The sequence below is a fragment of the Schistocerca nitens genome, chromosome 7 (assembly GCF_023898315.1).
Source record: "Schistocerca nitens isolate TAMUIC-IGC-003100 chromosome 7, iqSchNite1.1, whole genome shotgun sequence".
Lineage (NCBI taxonomy): Eukaryota > Metazoa > Arthropoda > Insecta > Orthoptera > Acrididae > Schistocerca > Schistocerca nitens.
The window spans coordinates 565075591-565095483 of record NC_064620.1 but is presented as its reverse complement, the minus strand read 5'-3'; the positions used below and the strand labels follow the sequence as shown (position 1 = coordinate 565095483).

Sequence of the window (19893 nt, the reverse complement as noted above, 5' to 3'; positions counted from 1 at the left end):
GGACTGATGACCATAGATGTTAAGTCCCATAGTGCTCAGAGCCATTTGAATTTGAAGACTCGTCTGCCCAAATGGCAGTTTTCCAGTGCTACATAGCCCACGTTTTATGGCTTCTGTACGTTACCGGCATTTGCATGACTGATGAGTAGTTTCGGAAATCCAGCTAGGCCACCAGTTCCCTACTTATCGAGCTCCATTCGTGCTGTTTTCGTGCTGACGGGTCGCACCCGGTGCGGCATTCATTTCTCCAGTCACTTTTGCAGCTGTCATCCTCTTCGTTTCCTCTGCGGGCCGCTTCTACCCTTCTCAATACCAGGTTGTCCTGCCGTGATACCGGTGTAGGCAAACTTTTTACAACAAGGGAGCCTTTATTCGCCAAAGTAAAGTAAACAATATTCACTGAATAAAACACTGAAGAGCCAAAGAAACTAATATCGTGTAGAGCCCCCGCGAGCACGCAGAAGTGTCGCAAACGAAGTGGCATGGACTCGACTAATATCTGAAGTAGTGCTGGAGGAAACTGACACCACGAATCTTGCAGGGCTATTCATAAACCCGTAAGAGTATGAGGGGGTGGAGATCTCTTGTGAACAGCAACGCCGCAAGGTATCCCAGATATGCTTCAAAATCAAATGGCTCTGAGCACTATGGGACTAAACATCTATGGTCATCAGTCCCCTAGAACTTAGAACTACTTAAACCTAACTAACCTAAGGACATCACACAACACCCACCCATCACGAGGCAGAGAAAATCCCTGACCCCGCCGGGAATCGAACCCGGGAACCCGAGCGTGGGAAGCGAGAACGCTACCGCACGACCACGAGATGCGGGCTCAATAATGTTCATGTCTGGGGAGTTTGGTGGCCAGCGGATGTGTTGAAACTCAGAAGAGTGTTCCTGGAGCCACTATCTACCAATTCTGGACGTGTGGGGTGTCGCATTATTTTGCTGGAATTTCCCAAGTCCGTCTGAATGCACAGTGAATGGATGCAGTGATCAGACAGGATGCTTACGTACCTGTCACCTGTCAGAGTTGTATCTAGACATATCAGGGGACCCATATCACTCCAACCGCACATGTCCCACACCATTACAGAACCTCGACCAGATTGAACAATCCACTGCTGACATGCAGGGTCCATGCATTCCTGAGGTTGTCTCCATATCCGTACATGTTTATCCGCTCGATAGAATTTGAAACGAGATTCGTCCGGCCAAGCAACATGTTTCCCGTCATCAACAGTCCAAAGTCGGTGTTGCCGGGCCCAGGCGAGGCGTAAAGCTTTGTGTCACGCAGTCATCAAGGGTACACGAGTGAGCCTTCGGCTCCGAAAGACCATTGCGATGACGTTTCGTTGAATGGTTCTCACGCTGACACTTGTTGATGGTCCAGCATTGAAATCTACAGTAATTTGCGGAAGGGCTGCACTTCTATCATGCTGAACGATTTTCTTCAGTCGTCGTTGGTCCCGTCCTTGCAGGTTCTTTTTCTGTCCGCTGCGATGTCAGATATTTGATGTTTTCAAAAAATAGTTCAAATGGCTCTAAGTACTATGGGACTTAACATCTGAGGTTATCAGTCCCCTAGACTTAGAACTACTTAAACCTAACTAAGGACATCACACACATCCATGCCCGAGGCAAGATTGGAACCTGCGACCGTAGCAGCAGTGCGGTTCCGGACTGAAGCGCCTAGAACCGCTCGGCCACAACACCCGGCATTTGATGTTTTACCGGATTCTTGATATTCACGGTACATTGGTGAAATAGTCGTACCGGAAAATCCCCACTTCATCGCTACCTCGGAGATGCTGTGTCCCATCGCTCGTGCTCCAACTATAACACCATGTTGAAATCCACTTAAATCTTGATAACCTGCCAATGTAGTAGCAGTAACCTATCTAACTGCGCCAGACACTTGTTGTCTTACATAGGCGTTGTCGACCGCAGCGCCGTATTCTGCCGGTTCACATATCTCTGTATTTGAACACGCATGCCTATACCAGTTTCTTTGCCGCTTCAGTCTATATGAAAAGCTGACGAATGTGGCTAGAAGCAGGACGTCTGGCCACCAAGTTAAACAGAATAAATCTGTCACATCATAAAGATAGCAGACCCCTCAATGTGTGATAAACTCTAAGAAATAAAAGAATCCTCAACAGTATCATAATACACATGTGGCTCGACAAGCGAGAGTACATTTAAATCAGTGTTCGGGACTTCCGCGGTAAACTCAATGAAGGGGTGTACTCGTGAGATGCCGGTATTACAGCATAACTTTCCAGTGCAGCACAAAAATATTGCATTCTCGCGCTGCGTATCATCTGAGGCTGAACTGCGTCAAACGCTGTTCCCGCCTTCATAGCACAGAGCTGCTGTGTATAGGCCTATCAGCCAGCAATTAGTTATTTTGCTCAGAAAATTTATTCTTAACGACCACGATTGGAAGATGATTTGTTTCCACTCGGGATGCTATCTGCCAGTTAGGAACAGCTGGTCATCTGATGCGACTGCGCAACTGCAGTAGCGACCAGAAAGCAACTATGAATCATATATTATAGTTAGCTACCGAGCGACCTTGTGCAGTGGTTATCACACCAAACTCTCATTCGGGACGATGACGGTTCAAATCTCAGTCCGGTCCTTCTGATTTAGATTTTCCGCTATTTTCCTAACCCGTTACAGGCAAATCTCCAGATGGTTCCTTCAAAAATGTCTCGGTCGATTTCCTTTCGCATAATATCATAATTCGACGTTGTGCTCCATCTCTAATGACCTCACCGTCGACTGGACATTCAACTCGAATTTTCCTTTTTGCTACATGTAATTATCTAATTAGGATCTAGGCTTGTGGGTGTGAATATTTTCTGCGTAAAGTGCTTTCTCTCAGTGAAATTGAGAAAAGATCGTCATTATGACTTGATGTTTAAACACACAATATACAGGATGTTAGGGATGTAAGTGCAGTTATTGTGATCATTGATAACTTAAAATGTACTGATTTTAGGGTGTTAGTTGTTTGTTTTTTCTCTAACAGTTTTGATGGAAACATGTCACACATTTTACTGCCTGTTGTTTTCTGAACGCTTGTAACGGGACAAATAAGTGGACTACGCCTGTCAGTATAGACTAACTGTTTTGCATCCACACATCTACACTTCAACGCCTGCCCTGCTGTCCGGGGGGAAATAAGCATTAAAGACTTGCTCTCGCCACACTTGCTTGGAGGTGCTAACCAAACCAAAGACGTACTACTGGTAACAGCTAAGTATAATTTTTAATTTGCAAATGAAGTAAATACTGCTTTAATGTTGTCCAATATACTGTCCTAATCACAAATTCAAATATCTGCAGTTATGCCCCTAACACTTCGTATTTAATAACACTTGTCTCGTGCATGAGGTGTGTTACAAAAATCATAAAAAACTCAGTGTCTTCAATTTTGTTTTCATAAGGCTCTATTTGGTCACTACCTGCTCTGCATAAATGAGCTTTATGGCTTCAATATTCGTGATGGCATGCATTTTATGGCTGAACATGTGAAAAATTATAAAAAATAGAATATCTTCGGAAATATTGAAAATATTTAAAAACTGCAGTCAAGGTAAATGTTTCTATTAATGAAAAAGCCCAACAGAAAAATTTCAGCTTTGTAACTAATTTTAAAATTTAAATTTTGGGAAAACGACGAAAATTGTTTAGTTACGGACAAATTAGTGAATAAAATAATCTAAAATACTGATTCATGGTTTTTCAGATGTTTATATCAAATAATTATTTTTTTGAAATATTTCTTGATACCTTCAGCTGCCATTACTGTATTTTATGTACGTTTATCCAATTTCGGTTTTAGGCCATTTTCAAGTATCTTAAGAAATGGATTTTTAGTAGTAGATTATCATGTATGTCGTTGCTCCTATGATATCATGTTATGCTCATAAAATAAATCCGGGATCTTCGCGCTATTTTAGGAGCACGTTACTTTCGAGCAGTTGTTGCAAAATTCTGAAGGGCAGTGGTTGCGTAATAAAGCATCAAACACGGAGTGTCCCAAGCTGGTGCGCAAGTGCGCACAGAGCGGGGAATTCCCTATCAGGCAGCAGGAAAATGCTCTAGCTTCCTCTCGTGCCGTAAACAAATAGACTGGTTCTCGATGACTGCGCGTTCCCTCTGCCGAGTCGAGCGTTTTAGAACTTTTATTTAATTAGTAGGAACACTGTAACATAGGTTAGCAGTAGCTTTAGTGGCGGAGCATTAATCATCATTAAAGGCAAGACCACTGCCGTCTTTCGGCATGATTTACGAAGTTACTGTCCAGGTCTACGATTTGTTCTTTCTGGAAGCTAAACGGGTTCCAGAATAAAGCCAACATAGGATGACAGTAATCCTACACTTTCGCACTGGTTATTAACGGGCCCGTCCACAGGTAATCCCAGATTTATGTGCGCGCTTAGTCAAAAAAAAAAAACTCTGCCTTCACAAATGAGAGACGAGTACACCGAGAATGGAAATGTATCTCGGTCGGCAAATAATTCTTGTAGCGCAGCGGCTGGACGCAACTTTTGTCTGTAAATTGCCTAGTAAGCAGCGAACGGGTGTGGCGTTTCATTACCATCGCGCTTTGACCCGAGATTACAGAGGATCACAATACCGCGAATGTAGTGGCGATAACCGGCCGCGGTCACCAGGCGTGACGCAAGAGGACGGCGGCGGCGGAAGTTCAGGAGTGCGCCGTGAGGGGCGCTGCTGTCGCCACAGCTGACTGAAAACGTGCAGCGCTGCTCGCGAAGTAGGCATGGCAGCGGTTATAGAGTGTGATCAGCGATCCACACCTGCCAAACACTGGGGGGAAATATCTGTGTAATGAGCGTCAAACTGGGATTGTTACCTACCTTTCGTAAAACACTGTTTGTTTACATTTTATACTAACATGGAGAGACCATGACGTTGGGATCACGGATTTACTTCAAACTTTGTACACCTTTAATAGGCGATTAAACCAACATAGTGTGTTCACATGTGCCGTCGCCGTTCTCCGTGTTTTGTGCGCCGTGTCTACAAGTGTTAGTGTTTTTATCGTCCAACGTGAATGGCTTCTTGTTTATTGTTTTTTTGTATCTCCTTTTTTTGCCCGCCGTTTTTTGTATTGTATGTTGTTGTGTCGGCCGACTTGCCAACACTACGCACACTAATTGAAAGAGGCGGCCAAGATGCACGCGCTAACTCACGAAGGATGGAGTGAGGTCTGAAACAGGAGACTTAATGAATGCTATAAAGAAAAGTACGTATCTTCTGGACTACTTAACTTTTAATCCTTCCTTTGTATACATCGTTCTTGATGAGACATCTGGAGATTGTGGCGATACAAGTGAGACTCTTTTGATACAAGCTATGTAAGGCTAATGGCGCCTTGCTAGGTCGTAGACATGAACTTAGCTGAAGGCTATTCTAACTGTCTCTCGGCAATTGAGAGCAAAAGCTTCGTCCGTATAGTCGCTAGCAACGTCGTCGTACAACTGGGGCGAGTTCTCGTACGTCTCTCGAGACCTGCCGTGTGGTGGCGCTAGGTCTACGATCACACAGTGGCGACATGCGGGTTCGACATGTACTAATGGACCGCGGCAGATTTAAGCTACCACCTAGCAAGTGTGGTGTCTGGCTGTGACACCACATATGTATCACCTCTATGTCATGTTATTGTTCCACTTAAGGCTGAAGAGCAGCGTACTATGCTGCTGACAGCCCGCCTGTATAGGTGTTTAAAATTACAATAAAGGAAAAAAAAACAACATAGTGTGCCGGAGATCACCGCCATCAGTGTTTCGTGTGTGCCGTCATGTTCAGTGTTCAGTGTTCACCGTCACACTCCATCGTTCACCAGTGCCGTCGTCTTCTTCAGTGTTTGTGCGTCGTGTCACCAGTTCTTAGTGTGTATTGTCATCGAGTGTGAACGGTTTCATGTTTTTTTCTGTTCATGTGTCTACTGTTTTTTCCCGCCGTTTTTCCAAGCGATGTATCTTCTCTGTTTATATCATTGTACTCTCTTCGGCTGAAGAGCGGCGTATTGTGCTGCTGCCAGCCTACCTGTTCCACAGGTTTTAAAATCACAATAAAGAAAAAAAAAGATAAAAAACGTAATGTGTACCCCTCCCGGATGCTGAGCTTCGCCCTGACATCTGCCCTTCCTGCCAACTCTAACCCCATCTTCCTGCCTCCTCCTCAGGGCTCCCTCTCCTCCCCCTCCTTCTCCTGAGTGTCTTCCCCCTCCCCCTCCCTCTCTTGTGCCCCCTTTCAGTGTCTCTGCACCCCCTCCTGCCTTGTCTTCCCTCTTCATATCCCCCTCCCACATGCCTCCTGCCTCTTAGTGTACCTGCCGACGCCCCTACTCTCTTCATCCCGCCGCCTCCCACGCTGCACCTTGCTCTCCCCTGCTTTTCCAACCTCTCTGACCTTTCCCTCGGCAGGTTCCACCTGGCAGTTTTATTCTTCATCGTGTGTGCTGCAAGTGTGTTTTAAGTGTGTAGTTCTGGAGTGTTTTTAATACTGTGGCCGACTTTTAACCTGTGCATGTGCATTCAGTGTCTTCTTTGTTTTTTAAGAATCGCCAACTGTGTTTTTTAACTTTCTGGTGACTTTTAATAGTCCCCCATGAACGTCTCCATGTCAGTGTCTTTTTACCTCCATTTTCTCCCCTTACTCTGTTTTATGTTCGCCTTTTTTATCGCCTTATATATGTAACATTTTATTCTTGTTTTAGTTGTCATGTCACTCGGTTGCAGAGCGGCGGATTGTGCCCCTGACAGCCCTCCCCTGCCCATATGGGGCAGGGGAATGAAATCACAATAAAGAAAAAAAAACATAATGTGCACTGGCATATCCTCCAAGCTTTTTATTCATTGAGTGCTGCCTCAGTGTTCGTGTTGGTGGAGTTCTATAGTGTCATCAAGTGTTGTGCTTTTTAATCATGTGCTCTACTTGTATAAAGTTTTGTTGTCAGTGGTTTTGGTGCTGCGCCGCCCACCGCGTGCCTGCTTTAATCGTTCTGCGACTTGTGCTCCTGCCATACTTGGACTCGTTTTTTAATACTCACAGTATGTGGTTTTTTTGTATCAAATATCTTTTGTTTTTAATCTCGATTTTACAATCACCCCTTCTTTAATACTTTCTTCCACTATGTTCCCCCTTGTTTATGTCTATGTTCACCCATGTTTGTCCCTTTTATTATTTTAAATGTCCTCGTCTACATTTGCAACATCTCTCAGCTGAAGAGCAGCGCCCATGCTGCTGCCAGCCCGCCCCTGAAATGAAATCACAATAAAGAAAAAAAAAACATAATGTGCAAGTAGTAAGGTGCACTACTATTGCAATTCCGAGAAAATCTTAAGAGAAGCTTCACGCATCTATTATGTACCTGATGTACTCGTGCGAAAAAGTCATTGTGGTGAAGTGATTAGGAAACAGAGTGCTGGATGAGGAGACGCTTCGAATCCCCCTGACATTAATTTTGTAGTGTATATTTTTTCATCACTGGTCACATTATTTAATTCATGACAATTGAGAGATAATTTAATGAAAAAAACCTCACATGGATTTTCATGAAGCTATAGTGAATTCATTATGTTATTTGACTATTTACTATTTGTAATTAAATTTTCATGGACAAGGGACAGGCTTGGAGTGCCCAAGTCAAACCTTGATAAATAATGATAAGAATGATGTTATTCATAATACACTCCTGGAAATGGAAAAAAGAACACATTGACACCGGTGTGTCAGACCCACCATACTTGCTCCGGACACTGCGAGAGGGCTGTACAAGCAATGATCACACGCACGGCACAGCGGACACACCAGGAACCGCGGTGTTGGCCGTCGAATGGCGCTAGCTGCGCAGCATTTGTGCACCGCCGCCGTCAGTGTCAGCCAGTTTGCCGTGGCATACGGAGCTCCATCGCAGTCTTTAACACTGGTAGCATGCCGCGACAGCGTGGACGTGAACCGTATGTGCAGTTGACGGACTTTGAGCGAGGGCGTATAGTGGGCATGCGGGAGGCCGGGTGGACGTACCGCCGAATTGCTCAACACGTGGGGCGTGAGGTCTCCACAGTACATCGATGTTGTCGCCAGTGGTCGGCGGAAGGTGCACGTGCCCGTCGACCTGGGACCGGACCGCAGTGACGCACGGATGCACGCCAAGACCGTAGGATCCTACGCAGTGCCGTAGGGGACCGCACCGCCACTTCCCAGCAAATTAGGGACACTGTTGCTCCTGGGGTATCGGCGAGGACCATTCGCAACCGTCTCCATGAAGCTGGGCTACGGTCCCGCAGACCGTTAGGCCGTCTTCCGCTCACGCCCCAACATCGTGCAGCCCGCCTCCAGTGGTGTCGCGACAGGCGTGAATGGAGGGACGAATGGAGACGTGTCGTCTTCAGCGATGAGAGTCGCTTCTGCCTTGGTGCCAATGATGGTCGTATGCGTGTTTGGCGCCGTGCAGGTGAGCGCCACAATCAGGACTGCATACGACCGAGGCACACAGGGCCAACACCCGGCATCATGGTGTGGGGAGCGATCTCCTACACTGGCCGTACACCACTGGTGATCGTCGAGGGGACACTGAATAGTGCACGGTACATCCAAACCGTCATCGAACCCATCGTTCTACCAATCCTAGACCGGCAAGGGAACTTGCTGTTCCAACAGGACAATGCACGTCCGCATGTATCCCGTGCCACCCAACGTGCTCTAGAAGGTGTAAGTCAACTACGCTGGCCAGCAAGATCTCCGGATCTGTCCCCCATTGAGCATGTTTGGGACTGGATGAAGCGTCGTCTCACGCGGTCTGCACGTCCAGCACGAACGCTGGTCCAACTGAGGCGCCAGGTGGAAATGGCATGGCAAGCCGTTCCACAGGACAACATCCAGCATCTCTACGATCGTCTCCGTGGGAGAATAGCAGCCTGCATTGCTGCGAAAGGTGGATATACACTGTACTAGTGCCGACATTGTGCATGCTCTGTTGCCTGTGTCTATGTGCCTGTGGTTCTGTCAGTGTGATCATGTGATGTATCTGACCCCAGGAATGTGTCAATAAAGTTTCCCCTTCCTGGGACAATGAATTCACGGTGTTCTTATTTCAATTTCCAGGAGTGTAAGTAATACAGTAAGTCACAATGTGCCGGACCACAAGAGTGATGTACAATTACCTGTCAGACGTGGTCTCGACATTGCACATTGCAGGATGGTATTTGTCACGCAGGCATGAAAACATAAATTGAAACTTGATCGAAATATTTAATGCAACTACAGCTGTTTTTTTTTCATTGTATTACCTCTCAAATGTCACATAAATTAAACTATATGACCAGTGAAGAAAAAAAATGATTAGTATGTAAATCTGACAAGGAGACCCTCCATACTGTAAATCAAGGATTTTGATGCGCTTCAAATACACTCCTGGAAATTGAAATAAGAACACCGTGAATTCATTGTCCCAGGAAGGGGAAACTTTATTGACACATTCCAGGGGTCAGATACATCACATGATCACACTGACAGAACCACAGGCACATAGACACAGGCAACAGAGCATGCACAATGTCGGCACTAGTACAGTGTATATCCACCTTTCGCAGCAATGCAGGTTGCTATTCTCCCATGGAGACGGTCGTAGAGATGCTGGATGTAGTCCTGTGGAACGGCTTGCCATGCCATTTCCACCTGGCTCCTCTGTTGGACCAGCGTTCGTGCTGGACGTGCAGACCGCGTGAGACGACGCTTCATCCAGTCCCAAACATGCTCAATGGGGGACAGATCCGGAGATCTTGCTGGCCAGGGTAGTTGACTTACACCTTCTAGAGCACGTTGGGTGGCACGGGATACATGCGGACGTGCATTGTCCTGTTGGAACAGCAAGTTCCCTTGCCGGTCTAGGAATGGTAGAACGATGGGTTCGATGACGGTTTGGATGTACCGTGCACTATTCAGTGTCCCCTCGACGATCACCAGTGGTGTACGGCCAGTGTAGGAGATCGCTCCCCACACCATGATGCCGGGTGTTGGCCCTGTGTGCCTCGGTCGTATGCAGTCCTGATTGTGGCGCTCACCTGCACGGCGCCAAACACGCATACGACCATCATTGGCACCAAGGCAGAAGCGACTCTCATCGCTGAAGACGACACGTCTCCATTCGTCCCTCCATTCACGCCTGTCGCGACACCACTGGAGGCGGGCTGCACGATGTTGGGGCGTGAGCGGAAGACGGCCTAACGGTGTGCGGGACCGTAGCCCAGCTTCATGGAGACGGTTGCGAATGGTCCTCGCCGATACCCCAGGAGCAACAGTGTCCCTAATTTGCTGGGAAGTGGCGGTGCGGTCCCCTACGGCACTGCGTAGGATCCTACGGTCTTGGCGTGCATCCGTGCGTCGCTGCGGTCCGGTCCCAGGTCGACGGGCACGTGCACCTTCCGCCGACCACTGGCGACAACATCGATGTACTGTGGAGACCTCACGCCCCACGTGTTGAGCAATTCGGCGGTACGTCCTCCCGGCCTCCCGCATGCCCACTATACGCCCTCGCTCAAAGTCCGTCAACTGCACATACGGTTCACGTCCACGCTGTCGCGGCATGCTACCAGTGTTAAAGACTGCGATGGAGCTCCGTATGCCACGGCAAACTGGCTGACACTGACGGCGGCGGTGCACAAATGCTGCGCAGCTAGCGCCATTCGACGGCCAACACCGCGGTTCCTGGTGTGTCCGCTGTGCCGTGCGTGTGATCGTTGCTTGTACAGCCCTCTCGCAGTGTCCGGAGCAAGTATGGTGGGTCTGACACACCGGTGTCAATGTGTTCTTTTTTCCATTTCCAGGAGTGTATGTTGTAGAGGCACTTACCCTGAGTACCTGCCTATCCGTTTTTTTAGCGACAGGCCGTGGTTTTTGAGAAAATCGATTTTGAAGTTCATTGCGCGCTCTGTATACCCATAGCATTACATACATTCCGAGCAAGTCAGCGGAGCGCAGCGGTAAAGGTTCACGGGTACCGTGTTCGAATCCTGCTCCCACATTTTTTTTGTGTATGCAAGAACCATCCGGAAAATTTGGTCCTAACGTTCAAAAACGAGTAGACGAATTAACTGGGAAATACAGTACAGTCGTGTCCTGCACGAAATCCGGTAAGTTCACGAAACTGGTATACGAAGAATTTTTGCGTTCCGTAATTCTTCCGTACGTGGGGCAGAAAAATTTTTTGTACATTATCGATTCGCGGAGAGGGCAAACCGATTCCACTTTATACGATCGTCTGCTCACTGATGAAAGGAAAGCGAGCACCTGCACCCTAAAAGTGGTCCCACCAAAGTGCGCTCCTTATTGCCAGCCCTGCGATGTTTGTTTTTACCAACAGGTGAAAATCTTCACGAAATTTTTCAAATTACTCCTGACTTGATGAAAGGCAATAGAGAGATCGCTTCTAGGGAAGATTCGATAAAACTGCATTCGCTAATCCTAAAGCAATTCAGCGCACCTAATTTTGAAAGCATGATTTGATACGCATGGTTCGCATCGAAATTAGCGTATGAAAGAGTGAAGGAGAACTCTTTTTGAATGCAAAAGAATTGTGTTTCCCGGTATCGCTCATGAAGAAACCGTGCGCCTGCAAGACGGTTGCTTTCATAAAATGCGCATCGTGCAGCGAAAATTTGTGCTTCGGTTCTTTCTATGATAAGTATCACCCACAATATTGTTCTGGCACATCAAGCAATGTGGACGATGAAAAATAAGATTTTGTAATATTCTATGACAGAAAAAATTAATAACTGAATATAGCTTTATAATTGCGCACACCTTACACTGTTTTTTGATATTCTTTGAAATAAAATAGAAAAATTCTGTCGATTTCGGAAAAAAGTACACGAGCAGGATTCGAACACGGAACCTCTTTTAAGGAAGCCGTGAACCTTTACCGCTGCGCTACGCTAACTTGCTCGGAAGAAATATATATAATGTTACCGGTATACAAAGCACGCAATGAACTTCGAAACCGATTTTCTCAAAAACCAAGGCCGGTCGCTAAAAAAACGGACAGCCAGGTACTCAGGGTAAGTGCCTCTACAAAATATTTGAAGCACATCAAAATCCGTGATTTACAGTATGGAGGGTCCCCTTGTGAGTGGGAATCGAACCATCGCCTCATTCATGTTCATCTTACGAAACTCGAACGCGAATCACTTGACCACTGTGAACTCCAACTTTCACTACCTACGCATAGATACATAAGCCACATAATAGACGAGTAAAACTTCTCTTGCGGTTTTCTCGGAATTACCAAAGTAGTGCACGTTGCTACTATCACGTTATGTTGTTTTAATGACCTACTAAAGGCGTACAAAAAATGGTTCAAATGGCTCTGATCACTATGGGACTTAACATCTGTGGCCATCAGTCCCCTAGAACTGAAAACTACTTAAACCTAACTAACCTAAGGTCATCACACATATCCATGCCAGAGGCAGGATTCGAACCTGCGACCGTAGCAGTCGCGCGGTTCCGGACTGAGCGCCTAGAACCGCTCGGCCAACCGCGGCCGGCAAAGGCGTACAAAGTGTGAAGTAAATCCGTGGTCCCAACGTTGTGGCCTCCACTTGTGAGAGGAAAACTATGTAATTACACCTTCTCGCACTGGTTTTGCATGATTATTCATTAGTAATAGTAATGCCGAATAACTGTAAAAGGCTCATTTACAAATCAAAATGCGTCAAAGAAGAAGAGCTGCAAATCAAAGTAACAGAAAAATGTAATTATTGGAGACATATTATGTCGTGTGGAAAATTATGTCATGTGACTCTATGGCAGCATATTTACGAGAGAAGCGCAAGATAAATTCGGTCGTGTGGAAGTAAATCCGTCGAATTTACATGCATTTCGAGCAAGCAGTTGTCAATGAAATATGTGACAGTCTAAAACATTTTCTCCGGATTATGTCAGAGGTGTACAAATTATCCTTCCAACCCGCCTGCCCCTGTCTCCTCCGCTACCATTAAAGAAGTTCAACCTGCCGTAACGGAGACACGAGAGTACATGAGTACTGACGCAAAGTGGTTGGAGAAGGCCAACGAGGGGTTTCGGCTAGCATGGCAAGCTTCACGGGATCCGATCAGCCTGCTGCAACTAACTGGTTGTGCTGTCAGTCCATTGTGACTAGCCGGCGCATTTCTCGTAACGGTGTGAGCAGCAAAATGAACAAATCAAACTTAAAGGCGATTCAGGAGAAGTTAAGAATTTGGGAATATATACCAGTCACAAAACAGAGTACAAGTCCAGCAGAGGAAAAGTTGTCGTGTTTTTATGAGGCTAATTCAAATAAATCGGTAAGTGTCCCGCAGTGCAGATTGTGTAAATAGTTAGTTAACACTCATTTTGGAACCTCGAGCATCTTACGATATGTTTGTACATTTGACCAGCAATTTCCCCACTACATAATTACTTTGAAAGAGGACGAAGACTTAGTGGCTGAAAAATGCGTGAAAATGCGTGCTAAGGAGTAGAGACTGGAACGTCCGCTTAGAAAAATTAGTGAATTACTGTGTTGGTAAACCCCTTACGTTATTTGATTTTCAAACAGCTGAGCAAAACTGAACGTACTCGGACATTTCTCTCTTTACTTATTCTGATCATCACTAAACTGACACACAATATTCTTAGCGCAACGCAATCTGACTTTTAATAATCCCTACAAAAGAATGGCCCTGACTAACAATAAGCTATACCTTTCATGAATCACTTACCTCACGAAAATCTTCATTGCTCGAATTACTGGAATACAGCGAGCGCCAATACTGCCAGCTAAATAAAAGATTCTAACTACTGAAGTCACTAACTACTGATAGGCATAGTTAGCAAATGAAAGATTTTGATAAAGAACAAACAATGTATTTACCTTAATAGTGTTCAAAAGTCAGAATATATATATATATATATATATATATATATATATATATATATATATATATATACACACACTCCTGGAAATTGAAATAAGAACACCGTGAATTCATTGTCCCAGGAAGGGGAAACTTTATTGACACATTCCTGGGGTCAGATACATCACATGATCACACTGACAGAACCACAGGCACATAGACACAGGCAACAGAGCATGCACAATGTCGGCACTAGTACAGTGTATATCCACCTTTCGCAGCAATGCAGGCTGCTATTCTCCCATGGAGACGATCGTAGAGATGCTGGATGTAGTCCTGTGGAACGTCTTGCCATGCCATTTCCACCTGGCGCCTCAGTTGGACCAGCGTTCGTGCTGGACGTGCAGACCGCGTGAGACGACGCTTCATCCAGTCCCAAACATGCTCAATGGGGGACAGATCCGGAGATCTTGCTGGCCAGGGTAGTTGACTTACACCTTCTAGAGCACGTTGGGTGGCACGGGATACATGCGGACGTGCATTGTCCTGTTGGAACAGCAAGTTCCCTTGCCGGTCTAGGAATGGTAGAACGATGGGTTCGATGACGGTTTGGATGTACCGTGCACTATTCAGTGTCCCCTCGACGATCACCAGTGTTTTACGGCCAGTGTAGGAGATCGCTCCCCACACCATGATGCCGGGTGTTGGCCCTGTGTGCCTCGGACGTATGCAGTCCTGATTGTGGCGCTCACCTGCACGGCGCCAAACACGCATACGACCATCATTGGCACCAAGGCAGAAGCGACTCTCATCGCTGAAGACGACACGTCTCCATTCGTCCCTCCATTCACGCCTGTCGCGACACCACTGGAGGCGGGCTGCACGATGTTGGGGCGTGAGCGGAAGACGGCCTAACGGTGTGCGGGACCGTAGCCCAGCTTCATGGAGACGGTTGCGAATGGTCCTCGCCGATACCCCAGGAGCAACAGTGTCCCTAATTTGCTGGGAAGTGGCGGTGCGGTCCCCTACGGCACTGCGTAGGATCCTACGGTCTTGGCGTGCATCCGTGCGTCGCTGCGGTCCGGTCCCAGGTCGACGGGCACGTGCACCTTCCGCCGACCACTGGCGACAACATCGATGTACTGTGGAGACCTCACGCCCCACGTGTTGAGCAATTCGGCGGTACGTCCACCCGGCCTCCCGCATGCCCTCTATACGCCCTCGCTCAAAGTCCGTCAACTGCACATACGGTTCACGTCCACGCTGTCGTGGCATGCTACCAGTGTTAAAGACTGCGATGGAGCTCCGTATGCCACGGCAAACTGGCTGACACTGACGGCGGCGGTGCACAAATGCTGCGCAGCTAGCGCCATTCGACGGCCAACACCGCGGTTCCTGGTGTGTCCGCTGTGCCGTGCGTGTGATCATTGCTTGTACAGCCCTCTCGCAGTGTCCGGAGCAAGTATTGTGGGTCTGACACACCGGTGTCAATGTGTTCTTTTTTCCATTTCCAGGAACATATATATATCACTTCATGACATCCAGTCTTACAAATTTACTGTCTCTGATGGATACACGTCCAGATCATCCGCTCTCAAAACTCCACCATCTCTCTCCGCACATTCACCACTGCTGGCGGCTCACCTCCAACTGCGCCACGCTACGCGCTGTTAACAGCCAACTGCCCAACACTACAATAGCAAATTCCAACAATGCAAACCAGCCACAGACTGCACACAGCACAGTCAGTGATTTTCATATAGAGCGCTACATGGCGTTACCAACATAAAAACCTAAACAGCCTACTGACAAGACCACTTAACAGTATATAGTCTTTCTGAATTTAGGGAAAACATTGCTTGAAATAGGAAGAACATACGGCTTGGGGAATATTAAAAACCATATTCTGGTGGTATGCAACATAGTACGAAAAAAATGTAGTATGAAAGAAGAGCTTCTTCTTTCAGAGACGTACTTTCCAGATTAACATAATATAACAAACGATCTTCGTGTTTGGCAAACTGCATCTGGGGAATTTAGCCTGAAATATTTTCAACGAGCTGGAAATACAGATCATCTAAAAAGTAATTAAAATCTGTATAACTGGGGTCATATTTGTCTGTAACCCGCTAAGGTTACAAAAACTAGATTTCCGAAACCTTAGTTTACTTAGGGTAGTATAATAGAGGTCTTCAGGTTCATCAGTGCGAGGATCTCGACGTTCGAAGATGGTCTTCACTAGTTCAGACATTTTCTGGTGGTGGTGGTTCGAACAGCCAGTACTCTTCGAAAGAGGGTGAAGTTGCACAGAAAAACGTTCATATCGAAATAAATATATAAGTGCAAAATACCCCAAAAATGGAAAATAAGACAGATAAAATGCACGATTTTCTAGCCTACAATGACCCGAAAGGAATATACACTACTGACCATTAAAATTGCTACACCACGAAGATGACGTGCTACAGATGCGAAATTTAACCGACAGGAAGAAGATGCTGTGATATGAAAATGATTAGCTTTTCAGAGCATTCACACAAGGTTGGCGCCGGTGGCGACACCTACAACGTGCTGACGTGAGGAAAGTTTCCAACCGATTTCTCATACACAAACAAAGTTGACTGGCGTTGCCTGATGAAACGTTGTTGTGATGCTTCGTGTAAGGAGGAGAAATGCGTACCATCACGTTTCCGACTTTGATAAAGGTCGGATTGTAGCCTATCGCGATTGCGGTGTATCGTATCGCGACATTGCTGCTCGCGTTGGTCGAGATTCAATGACTGTTAGCAGAATATGGAATTGGTGGGTTCAGGAAGATAATACGGAACACCGTGCTGGATCCCAACGGCCTCGTATCACTAGCAGTCGACATGACGGGCATCTTATCCGCATGGCTGTAACAGATCAAGCAGCCACGTCTCGATCCCTGAGTCAACAGATGGGGACGTTTGCGAGACAACAACCATCTGCACGAACAGATGCGATGGTGTACTCAACGGCAAACCTGGGTGTACTAATGGCAAAACGTCTTTTTTTCAGATGAATCCAGGTTCATCGCGGTGAACGCACATTGGAAGCGTGTATTCGTCATCGCCATACTGGCGTATCACCAGGCGTGATGGTATGGGGTGCCATTGGTTACACGTCTCGGTCACCTCTTGTTCTCATTGACGGCACTTTGAACAGTGGACGTTACATTTCAGATGTGTTACGATCCGTGGCTCTACCCTTCATTAGCTCCCTGCGAAACCCTACATTTCAGCAGGATAATGCAGGACTGCACGTTTCAGATCCTGTACGGGCCTTTCTTGATGCAGAAAATATTCGACTGCTGCCCTGGCCAGCACATTCTCCAGATCTCTCACCAATTGAAAATGTCTGGTCAATGGTGGGCGAGCAACTGGCTCGACACAATACGCCAGTCACTACTCTTGATGAACTGTGGTATCGTGTTGAAGCTACATGGGCGGCTCTACCTGTACACACCATCCAAGCTCTGTTTGACTCAATGCCTAGGCGTATCAAGGCCGTTATTACGGCCAGAGATGGCTGTTCTGGATACTGATTTCTCATGCTCTATGCACTCAAATTGCGTGAAGAATGTAATCACATGTCAGTTCTTGTATAATATATTTGTCCAATGAATACCCGTTTAGCATCTGCATTTCTTCTTGGTGTAGCAATTTTAATGGCCAGTGCTGTAGATTTCATTGAGGCTTGTCGTGTGGCACTCGGGTGTTTTCATCAACCTCCGAACCCTACTCATAACACTACAATGAAAACGCACAGAATAAACCGATATGTGGCTAGTGGCAGCAGACAGGCAGGCAAGTAGGACTCCTGTAGCCTGCTTGGGTTGGGCACAGCTTGGCTTGGATGGAAGTGAAGCAGCCTGCTCATTCTGCTACAAACGTGCAGCAGCTTGCCTGCCTGGCTGACAGGCAAGCATGGGCAGATTAAAAGCGGAATGTTTACACTTCTGAATTAGGTACATCTCCCAGTCTGCTTCAAAATAGTTACAGTACGTTATTGTACTGCTAGTATCTATGGCATGAAGTATGGTTATGTAAATTAATATTTTAGTTTCTCGAAAGACAAAGATTAAGAATGCACCAGAAGAATTTTGCCCCCGAAAATTTGTTTGCTGTGCGATAAATCGCTATTTGCTACCTGTGATAATCTACAAATTGAAGATGTTTGGGACATTTTCACTAGGAAACTGTTTTACGATGACGCCTCGGAATACTTTATTAAAACAGAGACTCTATTATACGATAAAGTTCAATACAAAACCTAAAAATAATGACTATCGTTCTTTCACTCTAGAAAAAATAGTGACCTCTGGGCTGTGTCGTCGGAAACAGGGGAATGGTCTTTGCATTATTTTTTCAGACATTTTTCCCAAGCTTTTTGTAGGTAACGGATGCAAATTATATGATGCCTGTTAATCGCTTGTACAAAACCCACGATACTTATGAACCGCATATGTTCATATTTCTGATTATAGACGTTATGTCATTTGCTATAACTGTGTGTGGATTAGATCAGGAATAATTTATTAAAAGACTACGAAATTTTCTTGCATAAGCTACGATATCTTGCAACCTCTCTCCTGATTTTCTTACTGCAAGTGATATCAGAAAATATAGTGTTCCAGGAGTATTTCATGTATTTTGTATTTTTACTGTGGATAGCCTGCAGGAAACTGACAAGTATTTGCTACAGTATTCGCGAAATCCGTTATGTGTCACCTTGTAAATCTATCTCTGTTCTCAAAATAGCCTAAAAGCAGTACCCATAAATTCAGATAATCTTGATAGAAAATCGACATTTAGAGTCCTGTTGATACAGATGAATTGTCGCATTTGCAGTACTTCCCTCTATCACACTGAGAGGCAACACAAACCCTGGCAGGCAAAGTATCACTTCAGATACCACAAATGTAACTACGTATTTCTCTTTAGATTTAGATTTAGGTGCAGCTGCACATTTCAATAGGAGTTTGTACTTAATGACCACTGAACTACAGAGGTAGACCCTCCCACTAACCTCTGTCCTTATTTGAGTTATCTTCCTTATATTAGTGAGATCTTGTCGAACAACCTTGCTGTCTTCTGTGGCGTACTCCTTCGAGAAGAACGCATGCCCACCCTTCTTTTATACTTTTATTTTACACGTATATTTCTGTAGGATGTAATTGACGATTAAATCTCCATGGTCATGAAAAGTGTCTGGTACGTGGCCCCTTTAATAAGACCTTGCACAATCCATACCACCACTATCATCAGGACGGGAAACGGGATGGCGAATCATGGTTGGTAGTCGTACTTTGATTTACACATACTTAATTTGTTAACATAAGGTTCCTGCAGATAATTCCCCACAATCTTCACTACAAACAGCAGTTACTTACAAGGGAACCTCCCCATCGCACCCCCCTCAGATTTAGTTATAAATTGACACAGTGGATAGGCCTTGAAAAACTGAACACAGATCAATCGAGAAAACAGGAAGAAGTTGTGTGGAACTATGAAAAAATAAGCAAATTATACAAACTGAGTAGTCCAAGTGTAAGATATGCAACATCAATGACTGTGTAAGCTGAGAAGCGCCGTGGTCCCGTGGTTAGAGTGAGTAACTACGGAGCGAGAGGTCCTTGGTTCGAGTCCTCCCTCGAGTAACAATTTTACTTACTTTATTTTCGGAAAGTTACGATCTGACCGTTCATTCATTGACGTCTCTGTTCACTGTAATAAGTTTAGTGTCTGTGTTTTGCGACCGCACCGCAAAACCGTGCGATTAGTAGACGAAAGGACGTGCCTCTCCAATAGGAACCGAAAACATTTGATCGCAAATTCATAGGTCAACCGATTCCTCCACAGGAAAACACGTCTGAAATATTCTATACGACACTGGTGACGGCATGTGCTTCACATTACAGGAATATGTTGTCGACCCACCTAACTTGCAC

At 45.9% G+C, this 19893-nt stretch overlaps 1 protein-coding gene across 1 annotated transcript in view; it reads left to right on the top strand.

Moving 5' to 3' along the window:
• LOC126194767 (uncharacterized) overlaps positions 1 to 19893 on the top strand; it is a 1371323-nt gene that overhangs the window by 27459 nt on the left and 1323971 nt on the right. The gene's annotated exons all lie outside the window — the stretch shown is intronic.